Raw genomic sequence first — 7,716 nt, forward strand, 5'->3', positions numbered from 1 at the left:
TTTACTTAGATCTTTAATTTCCCTCAAAAATGTGTTGCAATTATCATTAGTTCTTTCTTTGGTTTTATACCTTGGTAATTGATTTTTTTAATATTTAAGAATTTAAAATTTTATTTTATCTGTTTAAAATTTTATTAAGAGATTGTCACTTGTCATGAAAACATGACTAATTTTTATATGGTTCCTGTATTCATCTATTTACTATATTAACTTTTTAGTTATAATAGATTTTTTGAACTTTATACATTAAAAATTATGTTATTAACTATAGCAATTTTACTTCCTCTTTTCTAATATTTATAGTGTTGTTTCTTGTCCTTGCCTATTGAACTGGCTGGGTTGTATAATTCAATATCTAACCGACCCAGTGATGAAGCACATCCTGGTCTTGTTCATGTTTTTAAGACAAACTGTTGACTATTTCAACATTTAGTATAATTTTGTAGATTCAAAAAATCAGACAGTATTGTTTACGTCTTAGTCATAGATTCTAAAATTTTCATTATGCTTTGGTTTCCAACTGGGAACGATTTTGCCCCACGAGGACATTGGCACTATCTGGAGACATGTCACGACTTGGAGTGTGTGGTGTTCCTGGCATCTGGCGGAAAGAAGCCAAGGGTGCCTTTAAACGTACGATGCACAGGACAGCCCCCACAGCAAAGCCTCATCTTGGTGCTTTAATGTTAAACTCTACTCACAAACTTGGAATCAATTCCACTTAATAATATCTTATGTTTTTAAATGTTGTTACATTTATTAGCTAATATTTTGTTAAGTATTTTTGCATCTGTGTTCATCACAGAAGTTGGCTTTAAATATTTCTTTCTCGAAAAGGCCTTGGAGGTTTGGGGGTCATAAAAAAAATCACGTCTTCCACTTTGCCTATTCTCCAGAAAAATATATGTAAATTTAGTACTCTTGAACTTTTTTTTTTTTTTATGTTCTTAGAATTCACTGATGAAACTGGGTCTGGGGTTTTCTTTGTGGGAAGATTCTAATAACGGATCCAATTGGCTTAACTGACAGAACTATTTAGCGTTCCTATTTCCCCTTCATTTGCTGTATAAATTATAGTTTAAAGGAGTTTATCCACTTACAGAAATTGCCAAATCCTTTTATACTCTTTCTGATGGTTGTGGGATCTATAACGATGTCTCCTTTTTCATTCCTTATATTGGAAACTTGCCTTTCTCTCTTTTTTTCTTGATTACACTACAAATTTTTCCCAAGGCATAGTTAGCCTGGCAAGAAAATAAGATTATCAGATGCCAAAATCCATTTAAAAATTGGGGCAAGCAAGTGCGTGGGGCTGAGCCCGGTGGTGGGGTCCAAGCACCAGGCACAGCTGAGGCTAGACAGCGATCCTGGAATCTTGGCTCTTGGAACCTGGAAATCCGCTTCACCGGCCGGAATGATGCCAATCTGAACCCGGCCTGGCACGAGTTGGGAAGTGTGGTGGGCAAGCGCGGTGAGGTGCTGGCTGTGAGTTTGACACCTGTTTCACCTCAGTGCAGAGGAGAGCGATTTGGATTCTCTGGACAGTGCTGGTGCCACCGACCAAATGTGGCCGCCGGTGGTGAGGACCTGGTGCCTGGAGGAGCAGCACGTGGGACGCCGACCGGCCCTGATGAAGGAGAAGCTGCTGCCAAGCACGGCCAGGGCCAGAGATCCAGGGGTGCTCCTGGGTGCCCCGCCACCTCCGATGGAGCCTAACACCCCTTCTAGAACAACATCAGTAAGGATCTCAGGGATGCAGACCTCACTGGAGATCGGCTGCCCCCTGGGAGAGTCTGAAGGACACGATCGCCAGAGTTCTGCCCTTTTGGAATGAAGAAATCATGTCCCAGATCAAGGAGGGGAAACAGGCACAGATTGAAACAGGCTGCAAGACATCGTCGAGCATCTGGAAGATCTTTCTGAAGAGGCTGTCACGGTGCTGAGCCTGCCGACTGGGATTCCCATGGTCCGTGAACTGGACGAGAACCTGAAGCCGCTCCAGCCCGTGCAGTTCCAGGGGGGCGAAGAGGCTGTGAGTAAAGCCACGGACGCTGTGGCCGCCGGGGCAAGCCCGACAGGTGAACCCCAGCAGGCCGCTGCTTTCCCCTCCCCTGTCCCATTCCCTGCCCTTCCTCCCTGCACCTGTCACACGGGCCACATCTGTGGGCCTCTTCAGTTTTAGCTGCAGATGGGGACCCGTGGCTCCTAATTCCATGAGCCATTTTGTCTCTGGCACCCACTCCAGTCAGAATGGCACTTCTGGGACACGGGTCCTCAGTCCAGGCGTAGAGAGGTAGTGACTCGGGGGTCCCTGCAACTGCTCTGTTCATTACCAAGGACGTGCTGAGGTGGGGGTGGGGAGGAGCCGTGCTAAGGAGCGACCAGTGAGAAGCACCACAGCCTACTTGTGGTCCCAGGAGCCAGTCCTGTCCTCAAGTCAGGTGACCATCCGGGGAGCTCAGGTCATTCCTGAGGAGGATGAATGTAACCGGCATGGTGATTACAGCAGTCACTTCCCCTCAGACTCCGGAAGAGCTGGCTCCGGAAGACGGGGATCAACCTGAACGCTTGCGTATTGCATTAACGTGTACAAATAAATACGTACATATAATCACGGAAAAACCCTCCGGGGGTCTCTAGCGGCAGTGGAAATAGTCCCATGTGAGATTGTGCAAAACTAAGCCGTTCCTCACGCCAACGTGGGGTGAACCCCTTGACCTGGGACCTAGGCCTTCACCCCCCCACCTCCGCCTTGCTGTTCTCTGGCAGGGAAGCGCCTCCTGACCGTGCTGCGTGTCTCTCACTGTTACTGTTTCTGTTTCTGATCACGCTCAGGTTGTCTGGCCCGACCCCTCCGGCCGCATACTCATTTTGAGCGTAACTGTACTAAACCTTTTTTTCCAGATCAGTATAATAAGGGAGCGATGTGCAAAAAAAAAAAAAAAATTGCATTGCTGTAAATTGCTATGGGTTGAATTGTGCCCTCCCTCCGGATAAAGCAGGTGGAAATCCTTAGCTCCAGTCACTTAGAAGCCTACCTTATTTGGACGTAAGGTCTTCACAGAGCTAATCCAGTTAAAATGAGGTTCTTAGGGTGGGACCTAATGCAGTAAGATTGATGTCCTTATAAAAAGAGAAAATTCTAAAGAGACATACCCACAAAGAGACCATGGTATGAAAATACAGACGGAATTTGGGGGGAAGTCTCTACAAGTCAAGACCCACAGAGATCGCCAGCCAACCAGCAGAAATGAGGAGAGGGATGTAAAGCAGTTCTCCCCACCCCGGCCTCGGAAGGAACCTGCAGACACTTTGATCGTGGACTTCCAGCCTCCCAAACGGGGACATTTCTGTGGTTTCGGTCACCGTCTGTGGCACTTTGCTACGACAGCTTGAACAAACTCATACTTAAGTTTAGTGAAGCCAGTGGCACCGAGGGGACACCAGCCAGTTCTAGTGACCGGGTGCCCTGGCTTCAGAGGGGCAAGTCCCAGTACAGGACTAGTGACCACAGGACAGAAGGCCACGGCAGAGTCTCCATGTGAGCACGTGTCCCCAGAGGGGACAGCTTCTCTGAAAACCTGAACTATAAAGTAAGGTGTCCAAAGGTGAGGAAGCCGAGGGTCCCCTTGTGTATCTGCATGTAACAGGAAAGGAACAGGAGTGTAACCCATATAGGAACTTGAAGTTGGAATTTTAACATCGTGGGGCTCAAAAATTCTGGCAGAGATGGTGGTTTCAGATGCCACAATTTCATAGAACCCCGAGGTCCCCAGCAAAAACAAAGGCAACTGATTCCTGTAGGACCTGACTTGGCGCCCACACCCCCAATATCTCCACAAACATACCCCAGGTGCATGGGCGCTCCCAGCACCAGCAGCCACACACCCAAAAATATCAGGGAAAAGGGCTATTTTCTTTAAGCCTCAGAGGAAAAGGAAAGAAAGAAAGGGAGGGAGAAACAGACACAGAAATTCATGAGGTTTTGGAACTTGTAGAAAAATAAAATTAAATATGTTTAATCTGCTAAAAAGTTAAAAAGTCACAAACTTATGACTAAGAAATATAATACTAGAGAGGTTTGAGATGAGCGATCCCTTCAGAAACGACAACTAGCGAACGTAAGCGGGGGGTATGGGGGCTGCTCAGGCCCTGGGAGGGCGCGCGAGCCAGAGCGCCGACGTGAGGATTTCGCGGGACGTCGGCTCTGGGGAGGACGGGCAGGGCTTCCCCAACAGGACTGCAGAGATCTCAGGGTGAGGAACCCCACACGGAAAAATGCAGGATGGATGTAACAGAAACTCCCACCCAGAACCGACGAGGGCTCGGGGCGCCCGGAGCACCTGAGCCCCGGCCACTCCCGCCCCTGTTTCGGATCTGCTCTCGCTCTCGCTCCCCCGCGCACCGTCTTTGCTGTGATGTCATAAAGCAGACGTCACTCCGCTGCTTCCGTGGAGACCTGTGTGCGCGTCCCACAGGGAACACCGCTCGTTGATGCCACCAGCACGTCCTAGGCCCCCCGACGCAGGGAAGGCAGCTCAGAATGTCGGCTCTCCCCGGGGATGCTCGAGTGCCCCCCGACTCAGGTGGTGTGCGGTGCGATGATTCCCGCAAGCTCTGGGCACCTGGGCTGCTTTTCTGTTGCTCATCACTTGTCGAAGCAGACGGGGTGATTCCTCCCCCGAGTTTTCCGAGTCTCTGAATCTGGCTGATTGTACCTGGCGGGGCAGCTGACCACGCTCTCCCCTCTCCGGGATTTCTGCAGACAGTCCACGGGGCTGGAGGAGACTCTGTCAGAGCCGGCTTTATCCCCTTGGGGCGGGGGACGCGTCCTCCCTGCTCCTTCCCTCCGTCAGGGGGTCAATGTCGCGTGGTCCCAACTTCGTTTCAAAACTGATGAGGGGCTTGGGGGTCCAGTCCCCTTCAACACCTCACCTGGTTGCTTTAGGGTCGTTGATGACTGTTTGTGGGCCCATCGTCTCCTTCGGCTCAAGACGTGGCCATCTTCTGACCCTGCCTTGGCGTATCCGTTAGCGGAGATCCTACCATCATGCCACTCACTGAGGAAGGGGGCTCTGGGACTCCCTGTGGGACCCCCCAAGGTCAGCGAGGACAGCGTCCCACAGGGACTGGTGCACTCGCCCCCCCACCCCCGTGTGGGGCTGCGGCAACCACCTACAGGGGCTCACAGGGGCTCACAGGGCCTGTCCGGGTGCCTCCCCAATTGGGGGCTGCCAGTCCTGAGGGGACTCAGGATTCCATGTGTTCCCTCTAAAAGAGGGAACCCCAGGACGCAGGTCCTAGGTGTGTGGACTCCCCCTCCCCCCCATCGAGGCCGGATGGTTGGGGACCTCAGGTAGGCCCCAGGGGCTGATCACAGGCAGACAGTGGACTGGACCACATACAGGCTGTTGGTAGGAAACCCCACCCCCAGGCTGAAGGAAGCCCCACCCGGCGTCCTCAGGCCCCCATTTCTCAGGGGTGTATCCCTTTAGTTGCATGTGGCTTGCGGGGGGGGGTCACAGCCCCTGGGTGGGCAGAAGTCTCAGGTGTCAGTGGGACCACCGAGTCAGGGTCACTGAGTCCAGCAGCCCTGGCCCTTCTCCAGCCCAGTGGAAGTGTTGGCGAGGGGCTGAGGGGTGCAGGGGGAGGAGAGTGGTAGTTTCGTCCCTCCCCGCCACGTCTCCTCCAGGTGGCTCCTCGGTGGCAATCCAGGTCATCCCCTCCCACGGGCATCAGGCAGCACAAGCAGAAGGATGTGGACAGCAGGCATCCGCAGGGGTCCCTGGAGCAGCCACCCCTGCCCAGCCGGGCCTTTGCTCCCACATATCCACCTTCCTCCCTGTCCTTGGGCGGGCAAGCTCCATGGTCCTGATCGCAGGTGGCAGTGCCCTGGGGTGTCGGGCGGGTGGCTGCTGACTGGGGGGGGGGGCTCTTTCCCACCCACCCAGCCTTTCCTAGAGTTTTGCAGGCTCTGGGGGCAACCTGCCACCTGGGGGCTTGGCCCCCTGCTAAGCAGGTGTGCACAGAGAGGAGGCCCAGGCCCCAGGAAGAGAAGCAGAATGTGGGTGGGGGCTTCGTACCTGGGAAAGCCTGCACCCCCACTGGCAAGTCCCTGACCCTAGGGAGCCTCTCTTGTTGGCCTGGGGGTCTGGGGGACCTGGAGGAGGAGCACCTGGGCTGGGCCCCATCCATAAGCAGGGAGGTGGGAGGGGGTGTCTGGCTTTCCACGTCCCAGCGGTGCCCCACCCCTAGGGAGGGTGCTGGACTGCTGGCACCTCCCCACCCCAGGTCCACCCTCAGGGAGTCAGGTGCCCCTGGGAGCATGTGCAGGGGACCAGGAGGGGCCCACCGGGGATGCTCTTGGTAAGCGGAGCAGATGGGGTCAGAGCGGCTGTCGTCTGCTGGCTCCGAAGCACAGGTGTCCCTTTGGTTCCCCTCTGGAGATCACCGCTGAGCGACCCTGAGGACAGCGGCACCTCCCTTGGCCCCCACGGGCGGGGGTGGGGGGCTCACGCACAGCCTGCCTAACCTGCACGCAACAGCCCCCAGGTGCTCGGGCGGTGTCTGACCTCACAGCGGCCTTGCATTTCAGCCTCAGTCGCAGGAGGGGAAGAAACTCCAGGAGTTGTGTCAGCAATGGGGGTTGACAAGGAAGAGCCCAGGTCCCACCTGGACCTGATGTCCTGCGGCATAAGGAAGACCCTTCCCCAGCCGCTGGGCGTGAGGCCAGGGCAGGATGGCTGCGCGGCTTGCCAAGGCCCCGGGGGCAGAGAGTGGGTAAATACTGTGCAAAAGCAGCAGGCGTGGGAAAGGAGGTTGAACGAAGCTCTTGGAGAGACGTTTCAAGAGAGAGTCTTGAAGCCTCGGGGAGGGGGTGGGTCCCGGTGCTCCCGGAAACCCAACGTGGACTTGGGGGCAGCCTTGCAGGGGGGCTCTCAGGGATGTTCCCAGCCCCTGTTTCCCCTCTTCTTTTGGGGGGAGGAGGGGGTGAAGGGGGTGAGATGAGGGGTCTGGGGCCCAGGGTGCCGACGGAGGAGTCACTGCTTCTCGCTGAAGGGCCTTGGTGGCTGAGGTGGTGTCAGGAAGGCTGCACCTGGGGACACCTACCCGCCCTGGGGCTGGAGGGGTGTGAGCGCTAGAATTAGGGGTGAGGGAGGGAGGGAGGATGTCCTTTTTGAGACTGCCACGCCGAAGTTGTCACCAAGGTCCAGGGCTGGAACGCAGCCTGGGAACCTCCCTGCGTGGCTGACTCCACCGCCATCTCCTGGTCAGCAGCGCCCCCTGCTGGCCCCTCCCCGCCCAGCGGTCCTCCCGTCCTGAGCCCCAGAAGCACAGGTTGGGCGCTGACACCCCCGTCCACTTCAGGCCAGCGTCATGCGAGTCTGTGCACTCCTCCCACAGATACTGATCAAATGTCTACTACACGCGGGGCGGCGTTGTTGACCCAGAGCAGTGACCGGAGAGAAAGAGACCTGTGCCCGAGGCTCTCGTCTTCGGGGAGACGGGAGAGACAGCAGGATGGGAAAAAACAGCACATTTCAATAAGGAGGTCTGGGGCGAGCACAGGGGTGCTACGTCCCCCGCGCACCGGTGGGCTGAAGTGCTTGCATTCACGTGCACAGACAGACGTGGAAAAAGCAGGGGGTCCGAGCTGGCTGCCAAGTGCAGAGCAGGGGGCTCACTCCCGTGTTGGCACCAGGAGCTGGAGCCCTA

The 7,716-nt window shown here is 54.8% G+C and overlaps 1 pseudogene; it reads left to right on the top strand.

Annotated features, from left to right (window-relative positions):
• The first annotated feature begins 566 nt into the window (after positions 1-566).
• On the top strand, positions 567-2,825 carry LOC100464742 (annotated as a pseudogene).
• Positions 2,826-7,716: the final 4,891 nt, after the last annotated feature.

Source organism: Ailuropoda melanoleuca, chromosome 16, assembly GCF_002007445.2.
Source record: "Ailuropoda melanoleuca isolate Jingjing chromosome 16, ASM200744v2, whole genome shotgun sequence".
NCBI classification, from domain to species: Eukaryota; Metazoa; Chordata; class Mammalia; order Carnivora; family Ursidae; genus Ailuropoda; species Ailuropoda melanoleuca.